The 12,329-nt window shown below is 47.8% G+C and overlaps 1 pseudogene; it reads right to left on the bottom strand.

The window, feature by feature from the left end:
* Positions 1 to 440: 440 nt before the first annotated feature.
* On the bottom strand, positions 441 to 8,676 carry LOC122490436 (annotated as a pseudogene).
* Positions 8,677 to 12,329: the final 3,653 nt, after the last annotated feature.

Here is a 12,329-nt window from a genome sequence, read left to right as displayed (position 1 = left end):
CATATCAGAAACAAATTTATAGATATTTTTATTTTATTTATTTAAAAAAAATTTTTTTTTCAACGTTTATTTATTTTTGGGACAGAGAGAGACAGAGCATGAACGGGGGAGGGGCAGAGAGAGAGAGGGAGACACAGACTCGGAAACAGGCTCCAGGCTCTGAGCCATCAGCCCAGAGCCTGACGCGGGGCTCGAACTCACAGACCGCGAGATCGTGACCTGGCTTAAGTCGGACGCTTAACCGACTGTGCCACCCAGGCGCCCCTATAGATATTTTTAAACATCTCAGGGCACATGGGTGGCTCAATTGGTTAAGCATCTGACACTTAGTTTCAGCTCGGGTCACAATCTCACGGTTCGTGAATTCGAGCCCCACATCAGGCTCTGTGCTGACAGTACAGAGCGTGCCTGGGATTCTGTATCTCCCTCTCTCTGCCCCTCCCCTGCTCTCTCTCTCTCTCTCTCTCTCAAATAAACTTAAAAAAATATTTTGAAAACAGCTCAATGTACTAAGTCTTATCCAGGTGTACAACGTAATATTTTTTCAATAAAAAGCTGTATATCTAAAACAATTCAAGAACTCACAATAGAATAAACTGTTAAAAATGTGCAAGTTCACTAGACATGACCTACACTCTGTTGTATATGGATAGAGGTTTAAATGCTTATCTTATTGTAAAATACATTGAGTTTTTTGTATTCCTTGGTTATCATACATTGTCTCCCTTAAGAGGAGGTATGGTACTGTTATCTCCAGTTTCTAGTTCTGGTAATGAAAACCTCCATGAAGTCTGTTAACAATTCATTACTGGTACATTTATGAAGGCAGCTCACATGATTTGCAAACAAAACCTTCAGGCCTCGTGTTATTTACCAAAGAATTCAGTGCAGCAAGAAGAGAAAGCCCAGTATGCAAATTTACAGACTAATCTACAAATTAACCAGTTTCTGTGATCCAAACTGTGTCAAACTTTCAAGGTATTGTCCATAAAGTTCCATATCATTGTGACCTGCCCCTTCTACCCACAGAGGCTGCATTGGTCTTTGACAAGACTCAAACAATGTGAGGCCATGTGAAGGGTCAAGATGACTTCATCTTCAGTCCCGTGAATTAATACTGGAGAGGTTATCTTAGAGACTTTGTCAATGTTTGGGAATGCATCCAAACAGTAGGTCTTCATGGTATCAGGAAAAGTGACTGGCATTGCCGAGGTCAAAGGGGAATGAAGAATTATGCAAGCACTCTTACACCAAGCTGCAAGATCCACAGATGGTACTGTCCCTCTCTAATTTGGTCATTATAGAATCACATTTTCAGGGCGTTATCCATATCTTGTCCTAAGAGCAAGCCAAGCAGCTTCTATATCTGCATAGAGGTTCTTGTCTGATGGTTTCCCAGAACTTGGGCCATACCCAGAATAATCCTATGAGAGCATATGACAATTACTCTGTGATCCCAGTCCTATATAGAGTTGCTCATCTGACCACGATCAACAGCACTTCCATGTGAGAAGAATAAAGCGTACTTGACATTGGGTGAACAACGTGCAAACATGCAGACAATTCTGTTGCCTTTACTGGTTCTAGTCATGAAACACTAATAGCATCTCTTTGTTTAGAAGAGTGCTGCCAGTCTGCTGGTTGTGATCGGTGTAAAGTCCAGAGGCTTCCACGTTCATCATACATCAGCATATAAGTTGAATAAGGTGGCAAAAATGCTAATTTTGAAGCCATTTTCCCAGGAAAGGCGGACAGCAGAAGAGGCCACATAGTTCACTAAAGGAGAGGTTATTCTTCTATACCTGAGGTGTGGGGAGGAAAGGGCCAGGAGGGAGTCCCTGCCCATGCACTGTTCTCCACAAGATGCGACCCATGCTGCAGCCACTGCCGCCACCTCCCCTTCTGGCACAGCAGACACCTCTCCAGATGCAACCAGGTCTTCTTCACCCTTACTTTCCTTTCTATGCTCCTCCTCAGCCTCCTCTGTGGGGCCGGCTCTCCTGATGGGAGGAAGGTGGACATGGAACCGAGGGGGCGGGGGGGTGAGCAGAACTCTCGCTAAGGAAGGAGTTGGTCACTGACTTAAATGTTTTTTAAATAGTTCACTTGGGATTTCTTTGGGCCCATTGGTTAAGAGTGTGTTTAATTTCCTCCCTATTTGTATATTTTCCGGTATTCCTTTTGTTTTTGATTTCTAACTGCATCCCATTGTGGTTGGAAAAGATATTTTGTGTCATATCTCCTTTCAATACTGTTGAGTCTTAATTTGTAGTCTAACATATAGTGTATCCTGGACAATGTCCCATGTGCGCTGGAGAAGAACGTGTATTCTGTTATTCGTGGGTAGAGTGCTGTGTATGTGTGTGTCAGATCTAGCTGGTTTCTTGTGTTGCTCCAGACCTGTGTTTCCTCACTTTTCTTCTGTGGGGTGCTCTATCCAGCTTTGAGAATGGGACAGTGAATTCTCCAGCTACTATTGTGGGTCCCTACTTCTCCTTTTCCTTCTATTAAACTTTGATTCATAGATTTTGTTGATCGGGCATTAACGCTAAAAGTTTATCATTGTCAGATATTCTTGCTCTATTGAAACTTTGTTGTTTTGTCTCTTCTAAATTTCTTTTATTTAAAACCTATTTGGTCTGATATCAGTAGAAAATACTCCAGTTCTCTCTTGATTACTGTGTGCAGGGGATACCTTTTCTTACTTTTCACTGTCAAACTATTTGTGTTTTTCAATAAAGTGAGTCTCTTTTAGACAACATAGAGTTAGATCATCTTTCTGTCACCATTCTGCCAGCCTCTAGTTTTGACTGGAGTATTTAATTCATTTACATTCAAAGTAATTGCTGATAAGGAGGGACGTGTCTCTGTTATTTGGCTATTTTCTACATGCCTTATAAATACATTGTTCCTCATTTCTGGATTTGTTGTTTTAGTTTAGCTTTTTTAGTGAAATGGTTTAATTCTCTCTCATTTCCTTTTGCATATATTACTCTATAGACATTTTCTTTATGTTTGCCATGGGGATCACATCACACATCCCAAAAGTATAGCCCTCTAATGCGTATTTCTACAAGCTTATCTTCAATAACAGACCAAAAGTCTCATTTTATGCAGCTCAATCTGATCCCCTTGCAGTAATTGATGTCAGAAAATTACATCTTTATACATCATCCCAAAACATAGACTAATAATTGTTTTCGTGTTATTTGTTAAATCAAGTCAAAAACAAAAAGTGGAGTTACAATTCAAAGTTACAATAATAGCGGCTTTAAAAAAAATATCAGTCTTTTAAATCATGTAGAAAACAAAAACTGTACTTATAAAAAGTCACACTAAAACGATGTTTATAATTGCCCATTTATTTACCTTCACTGAGATCTGTATTTCTTCACACAACTTCAGTGACTGTCCAGTGTCCTTTCACCCTGAAGGATTCCCTTTAGCAAACCTTGCAGGGCAACTATGGGGAAATGAACTCTCTACCTTTGTTTACCAGAGAATGTCTTCATTTCTCCCTCACTTTGAAGACCCATTTTGCAGATATAGGATTCTTGATTGGAATATTTTTCTTTCAGCACACAGCATATCAGCCCATTGCCTTCTGGTCTCTAGGCTTTCTGATGACAAATCTGTCAACTTTTTAAGGAACCATTGTACTTGATGAGTCACTTTTCTCTTAGTGCTTTCAAGACTCTTTGCCTTTGGTTTTCGTTTCATTATAATGTGTCTTGGTGTGGATGTCTTTGCGTTCATCCTAAATGGAATTTACTATTCTTCTTGGATGTTTATATTCATGTCTTTCATCAATTTGGATCAAGTTTTCAACCATTATTTCTTCAAATAATCTCTCTTACTTTATTCTCTATCTTCTGTCTGGGACTCCCAAAATGCATATGTTGGTCCCTTTTCTGGTGTCTCAGTGCTCCCTTAGACTGTTCACTTCTCTTCAATGTTTTTCATTTGGCTCCTCAGACTAGATAATTTCAACTGTTCTCTCATCAAGCTCAGTGATTCTTTGTTCTGCTTACTGTAGTCTGCTCTTGAATACCTCTAGCAAATTTTTCATTACAGTTGTTGTACATATCAGCACCAGACTTTCCTTTCAGTTTCTCTTCATGTTGTGTATCTCTTTGTTGATATTTTACTTTATTCATAGCTCAATGTTTTGACTTTTTGGGTCTTCCTTTAATTCTTTGAACATCTTACAGACTGTTGATTTAAAGTACTTGTCTAGGAGTGGCTGGGTGGCTCATTTGGTTAAGCATCTGACTTCAGCTCGGATCAGGATCTCATGGTTCATGGGTTCAAGCCTTGCATCGAGCTCCATGCTGTCAGCTCAGAGCCTGGAGTTTGCTTCAGATTCTGTATCTCTCTCTCTCTCTCTGCCTCTCCCGTGCTCACACTCTGTTTCTCTCTCCCCCTCTCTCAAAAATAAATAAACATTAAAGAAATTTTAAAAATTAAACAAAATACTTGTCTAGTAAGTCCACATTCTGATCTTTCATGGGGTATTTTCTGGGTTTTTTGTTTGTGGGTTTGTTTGAATGAATCTTATTTTCCTGTTTCTTTGTATAATTTTTGTTTCGTTGTTGAAAACTGGTCACCTCAATCTTATAATGTGGTAACTCTGAAAATCAGATTCTTCCCATCAGCAGGTTTATTTTTGTTTTGATTTTTGATTGTTGTAGTCTGTGTGCCAGAAATCAGCCTGAGGTGTAAATTTCAGCTCTTCTCATGTCATTTTTCAGCCTACACTTTTCCCTGAGCATGTGTGTGGTAATTTTCTACATCCCTGCTCACCTCCTCTACCAGTGATGTTCAGAGAGGCTCTGAGAGCACAGTGGCAATGCCCCTGGGTGGCCAAGGGCTGACAACAAAAGCCCTTATACCTGCTTAGCCAGGACATCCCCCAGGGACTCCCTGGGCTACTGCACCAGGACAGGACTCTACATAGGGTTTGGCTTGTAAATTGTTTTCCCAAATATACTCTGACTTTGATGCTTCCTCCCCACTGAGTAACCAGGGACTTTGGCCTTACAGAAGAAAAGGTCTGTAGGCCATTAAAGTTGGTTCCCAGATCTGAAGCCAGATCCACAAACATGCTGGATGTTCCAATGCATAATCTGGCACTTTCCATGGAGAGGACATTGGACTAGGAGTCCCTGTCACTTGTTCCTGCTGCAGCATTTGATGCTGGAGGCTGGGATACTGGTTCTTTATTTCAGTCATGTAAATGCCATAATCTTCACTCCTGACAACTTCAGGTCCCTCTGTCTGCTATCCATAACACTTGAGTCAGGAGCTCTGGTACCCAAGTTCAAATCTCATTTATACCCCGATGGCTAACCAAGGGGTTTGAGAGTGGCTAGCCAGGAGCTCCCAAGGGCCTCAATCTCTGTAGCTGAGCCAATGACCTACAACAGGAAAAGCCCCTTCCTGAGTCCCAGACATCTCAAAGGCATCTGGTGGTTAAGCACTGCTTGTCTACAGTGCCCAATGTGATTGAAATGTGAGGCACTGTGCATAGTCCTGGTTGCTTGCTCAGGCAACCAAGGCCAGCAGGCAGGCAGTAAACTCAAGTAGGAACATGTGCAGATGCATCCACACGTGTACAGGACCCACCACACCAAACACCCATAAACTTTCCTCTTTCCAGCCTTCAAGTAAACATTAAGGAATTCTGGTCACAGCGTTCATTCCCTCTTTCCTTCTCTTCCTTCCTTCCTTCCTTCCTTCCTTCCTTCCTTCCTTCTTTCCTTCCTTCCTATTTCCAAGTATATTAAGTGGATATCTCTGTGCCAATCTGTGTGTTAGGCTTGGTAATCATTTAATGAAACAGACAGAACATATATTCTCCTAATGCTTACAATCTGATAGAAAAGAGACAATAAATAAAACATAATAATAGTAGTACCTTATATGGTACAGCTTGATTCGGGGCTGGACCCACGAACCATGAGATCATGACCTGAACTGAGGTCAGATGCTTAACCCACTGAGCCACCCAGTACCCTCACTTGTTTTCCTCTCTCATCCCTTTTCCCAGCCCTTGCTGGTCTCTACCCATGATCCTTCAGCATCCCTCTGCTTCCACCACTCACCAGACAGCAGCAGGAAAGGGCCCCATGATCAAGGACAACACCCTGGAGCAGAACTCAATGTCTTCTTTCCTCTCAAGCTTCGACCCATCCCCCAGCAGAGTACAGGCTCTCCCTGAAAGACACGTCCCTGTTGCGTGTTGGTCCCGGCTGAGCAGTGGCACAAACACAGCTCCTTCTCTCCCTAGCTGTCCGGCTCCCCCCCTGCATAAACACCCACGTGCAGGTGTTTGCTTGCTGGCCCCTCTGCCACAGGCACAGACTCCACCTGCAGCTCAGCTTCCCCCCTCCTGTAGCACTGAGCCAGCAGCTCCTAACTGGAAGGCACATCAGAAAGCCCAGGTGAGCAGCAGGTCCCATCTAGAAGAAGTGGGCTGCAGAGGGGTCTGCACTTGACCTGACTCGGGAGCACTCCACCTTCATAGAAGCCTGACCTTGCCCTTCAACCTCACCCCTGGCCCAGGCTTGCAGACTGCACTTGGCCTTCCCTCCTCCTTCCTGGCCCACATGCACCTGGAATCACAGCTTCTTCCCAGTGCTGCTTGGTCCAGGCTGCCAGGGCCTTCTTGCCCCGATCCTAGCAGGGACTGGACAAGGCAATGCAGGCAATGCTGTAGCAACGTTCTTCTAAATGAGGTCTAGGTGGTAAGTGAGACTTCCTAGGTGATGCTGTCTGTCTACCCTCTGTATCCTGAGACTGCCACCACACCACCTCCCCCCACCACCCACATGGAACCCTCCCAGACAGGGGCCCCCTTGGAATTTCTGTTCCACTTTACATGCCTGGAAAGCTCACTGTTCAAGGAAATTCTTCCTATCAAAGTTAATTAGTGGAAATCACTTGTTTTGACACCAACATTTAAAGTAGGCATTTGAGAAATTAGCGCATGATTTCATGCTCTTTCTCCAGCAAGTGCACCAATGACGTATGAGGCAATCATTTTGATCCCAAGGAACTAGAACTGATGTTCCCTTGGGGAGGACCACCCCAAGAGATAGCAGGAACAACCACAGACCTGCATGGTCCTTACTCTGGTTGTGATATGGTCACAGTCCCTCAATGTGGGGCAGGATGACTAACCATCCCAGGCAGCCCCAGACTGGGCAATGTATAAACACATTAGGACCAATGTATAAACACATTAGGTTCACAAGTGAGAAGACAGTCACCCTCCATGATGGTCACAAATAAATGGTGGAATCAACAGAAAGTCCCCAGGCCCTGCACTCTCCACCTTTTCTTGTTTCATGTGTCACCTTGTTCTTTGACCAAACACAAAACGTGTTTTCCTATTTCCCTCCCCTCAAGCAGCTTGATTATGGGGAAATCACGTTGACCATCCCTTCCTTCAAATCTACAGGGCAGAGACCACCATAAGGAAGCGCTGGCTCAAAGAGGGCAAGGTGAGGCCATAGGGCACAGTCCACATGCTCTGCTCTAAATGGTCTTTTGGGCTGTGCCCTGAGAGGCTGGACAGGGAAAATCCTGGAGGCAGGATCAAAACAGAGGGCACAGCTGCCCCGAGAATGACTTGCCCCCCTCTCCCCAAATGGTCAAGGGGGCCTGCATCTCCTTTTGCATATGTTCCGAAGAGAAACTCCAACAAGAATGGGGGCAGGTGGAGGGAACCAGAAAAGAGTACAGGTGGAAGTGACCCAGAGGAACAATTCAGGACACAGGTCCTGGAGGAACAGTTTTAGGGGCTGCATAGTGGACAGAGGTGACCATCTGTGCTTAGGACTCATCTATCTGCTATAAGTGGATCCTCCCAGTGGAACATTATAGTCAGGGCTCTGGCACCACAGACTGACCCCTAGGTGTGGTCTTGTGGGTCTTTTTCTTGGATTCCTCATGATGGCTGGGGAGATTGGAGAAAGGGTGCACATAGGAAGGAAATAGGGTCATCAACTCTTGTCTGGATTCCTCCCCAGTGTTGAATTCCTCCCTGCTAGCTCTCTGACCCTTTCTTGCTTGTGCCCCTCTGATCCCATGATCTCCTGGGCCCTCTGCAGTCAGGACATAATTGCCATGCATCACCCCGGGGTGAGCCCTGCTGAGTCTGAGAGTAGAGAGAGGTAGGGTCAAGTGCTGAGCAGGGAGTGCAGCCCTCGCTGCCCAATCCTCAGCCAGAGCCAGAAGTGGCCATGCTCCACACTCAAGGCCCCGGTGACCCTGGCTGTGAGCAGGGCTAAGGGTGTGGATGCAGATGTGGCTCACAGGCCACCTCAGCACTCACACTTCTCACTCCTGTTACAGGAGCTTGTCGTCCCCTCCGATCTGTGCGGATACAGATGAGGGATCCCATACCCCAGGAAAGCCCCTCCCATCCCACCATCTGCCCAGACTCTCACCTGGGCTTCCCTCAGCTGCTGGTGATTTCTTCCTGCATGAAAGGACACACACAATAATGGCAATAACAAAAGCAACAGAAGCAACCATAGCACCCCAATGGTTGGTCATCCATTCTGGTGCACCAGGGCATTTCTTGGAAAAAGGCCTTATATTAACCTGGGATCCCTACTTTCCTCTCCCCACCCTGGTTCCTGACCTGATCAGGGCCAGAGCCTCCTCCATGATCACTGCAGTCTCACCTGAGGGTACACAGTATGCAATGTGGTTCCAGGGGCTTCCATGTAGCAAGAGAACCTCTGCTCCTCTCCCTGGGAAATCCTTATGACCACACACATCCAGTAGGTCCCCTTCCCATCAGGAAGGACTCCCTAAACTGCTGGGCATCTTGGCTCACAGGATCCTCATCCTGAAGCAGGTCAGGAAGATATTCCCGGGAGGGAAACTGAAAGCCCAGCACGTCACAGTGACCATACCCTCCAGGGCCTGGCTGCAGGTGACCTTTACTGTTGGGGACACTGGGGAAGAAAGCACAGAGCCAGCCATTCACATGGCAGAGCACTGCTGCCCTCTAAGTGAGACAGAGAGGACAGGTTTGCTTCTTTCATCTTTCCAGCTCTGGCTGAAGCCATCATTGACCCCAGACTTTCTCCAAGTCCCTTCTGCACCCTACAACCCAATTCCTTTCAGCTGGCAGGAGGATGCACCTGGGATCCAGGCCTCGCTCTCACGGATTCTCATTTTGAGGCTGAGGAGGGGATATGGGGGGGGGGTGGGCTCCTGGGCTGAGGGGACTATAAGGGAACTCTCTGTGACAGGGTGGATGGAGCTTCCTCTCCTGCTTGACACCCACCTTCCTGGTTCAGTTTTCTGTCAGAAGGCCCATGGTCTTCCTGGACTAATGACACTGGGAGGGTGCATTTCCATCCCCACCTGTTTGGTGTCTCTATCCAGAGGCTGTAACAGCACAGGTGGGTCACGGTCCCAGGGGCCAACAGAACATATGTGCATCCCATAGGGCAGGGAAGGTTTCCTGGGACAGTGTTGTTGGGGGGAGGTCAATGGGCCTGGGGGAGGGGAAGGCCCTGCACCAAGGTTGAACCTGCTCTGCCCAGAAGTCCATCCAGGATTCCAGATATTTCTGCAGGCTTCCACCAAGCTCTCCCTGCACATAGGCTGAGGCAGCCTGGTTTGAAAGCCATCTGCATCATGATTTCCTTAGCCAAGGTCTGCGGCAAGGACCAGGGAACTGGCCATCCATGGGTCTTTGGGTCATAGGGGAGGAAAGAGCTCCCATCACAGCGGAAATGACCGAAGCTCCTTGGTGCTGTTGTTCTCTCGGATCTCCCAACCCCAGATCTCCTGGAGTGAATAGGAGCCTGCCCCCAGCCAGCAGTGACAAATCCCATCCAGTGTTCCTCTGCCTTCCCCTGACCAGTGACAGATTCCCACCAGAGGGGCCCCTCCCTGCTCTCCTCCACATCTTCCCTGTGCTGGGTGAGTGACGACCACCCCTGGGCTGAAGTCTACAGACCCTCAGTCTTCACCCCACTCCTGGTAAATCCAGTGGAAAGAGACAGGTTGCTGTTCTTGGCCTGGAACTTCCTCAGGAAAGGCTTCCCATCACCCTTGCCCCCACCCTGCACTCACCTCCTTTCTGGGCCTATAGGGCCACGGTGTCTGCCAGAATCTTTGTGAGGCTCTTCTCTCTCTCAAGTCCTTGGTCTCTGTGTCCCATGTCTTAGGTCCCAGGACTGCCTTGCCCACAGTCCCTGTGCCTCTGCCATGTGTATGTCATGTCATCATGCAAGAGGGCCGGGCCCTCTGAGCGTCCCACTGGGAAAAATCTCCAATGTACAGATCCATCCTGGGACAACACCGTGAGGTTATAACGAAGACTGAGGGAACCTGGCAAGGAGGAGACTGCAAATGAAACTGCCTCCTGGAAGTAACTGCTTGTCAAATGTTTCTCAGTAAAGCTCTGCTGTCCTGAGCTGCTTGAAGTCTTGAGGATGCAGAAAATGCACATGTACAAGGACAGAATAGAGGCTTTCCAGTACAGGAAGATAGGCAAGGAGCCTGAAGGAGAGGGAAGAAGGAATGGCAGTGGGGGCGGGGAAGGGGGGGGGGGAGATGTGCAAACATGCAGGACAGGAGCCAGGACAGGGAGGCACGGGCTCCTGTAGGTGGTGTGGGTTGGAAGTCAAGGCAGACGTTGGCCTGCAGGGAGCAAGGCACGGACAGGAAGGCCATGCTGAAGGAGAGGTTTTGTCAGCAGGGAAGGAAGGGCAGTCAAGGGCGGGGGAGGGGGGACAAGGCTGAGCGATGTTTGGCCAGGGCTGCCATGGTGCACAGGTGGGTGCTGGTGGGGTCCAGAGCCAGGGGCTGCTTCCTGTGGTGAAGACTCATCAGGAATGAGGTGGGGCCCCGGGGTAGGGGGGCAATGAGTGGGCTGTAGAGTGGATTGTGACCACAGGGAGTTTAGAGTAGCCCAGTGCCCTGGGAGAGGGGGGGAAGGTGTGGGCCTAGGCCCAGAGTGGAAGCGCGGCAGGATGAGGCCCCCAGGTGAGGAATGGGATGGACCTGCCAGTGTCCCTGGGGAGAGGCAGTCAGAGGGTCTCTGAGAGACAAGACAGTGAGCCCAAGGGTAGTCTATATTAGAAAGGAGGGGCAGTGGAAGAGAAAATAGACCTGACATGCCCCAGTGCATACCTTGGGGAAAGACCTGCATGGTGGGGGTGCTTCTGGGAGGAGGGCAGGTCAATATCTCCAAGGAGAGTTAAGGGGAGACTTCCAAACCAGGACAGGCAGGCTGGGAGAAGGTTGGCTGTGGGGAAAGTCTGGTGCTGACCACGTGGCTAGACAACCAGTTTGGAGACCAGATGTCAGGAGTGGGGCCCACTGAGGTCATGGAACCAAAGGATGGGGTTAGGGCCAAGGATAAGGGCAACGGGACCTCAAGCAGTTTTCTGGTTGGTGGGGGAGAGGGGAAGGCAGGAGCCAGCAGGGGAGGCTAGTGCTGAGGGTCTGGGAAGGGGGGACTGAATGTTTCAGAACAAACTTGAATCAGAGGCTGACAGGAGAGGAGGGGACTTGGGCTAGGATCCAGGAGGAGGGGGTGCTGATGGCAGGGCCCCATGGGAGGAGGTCCTGAGACAGGAGAGCTTGGTGAGGGCCCAGCATGTGGGCAAGGGGTGTGAGCAGGCATGGACCATAGGGAAGGGATGCAGAGGGACCAGGGAGACTGGGATTCCTGCGCACAGGGAGAGTGGAGGCCACGAAGGAGTGAGGGTGGGATGCAGAAGAGGGGACAGGACAGTGTGGGTGTTGACCCAGGATGAGGAAGGCCAAGAGACTGCACTGGAGGGGAGGGAGGAGGAGGGGCACCAAGACAGGGGACAAGTCTTGACAAAGCTCTGAGCACCATGCCACAGCCTTCCCCTTGGTGATGGCAGGAGGACAGTGGGAGGGAGAGTCTCTGGGCAAAGACTCCTCAGAAAATTAGCATACTACTGGAAGTCTTAGCTTCAGCAATGAGACAACAAAATGAAACAAAAGGCATCCAAATTGGCAAGGAAGTACTCAAACTTTCACTCTTCTCAGAAGACATAGTACTGTGTGTAGAAAACTCAAAAGATTCCACCAAAAAATTGCTAGAACCAACACATGAATTCAGCAAAATAGCAGATTGTCAAATCAATGTACAGAAATCTGTTGCATTTGTATATGCGAATAACAAGGCAGAAATAAAAAGAAACAAAGAATCAATCTTATTTGGGGTTGCACCAAAAACAATAAGACACCTAGGAATAAACCTAACTAAAGACGAAAAAGTTCTGGACTCTGATAACTATAGAACACTTATGAAAGAAATCGAA

This window comes from Prionailurus bengalensis, chromosome B2 (assembly GCF_016509475.1).
Source record: "Prionailurus bengalensis isolate Pbe53 chromosome B2, Fcat_Pben_1.1_paternal_pri, whole genome shotgun sequence".
Lineage (NCBI taxonomy): Eukaryota > Metazoa > Chordata > Mammalia > Carnivora > Felidae > Prionailurus > Prionailurus bengalensis.
The sequence above is the reverse complement of the archived record's forward strand: the minus strand, read 5'-3'. Positions and strand labels throughout refer to the sequence as shown.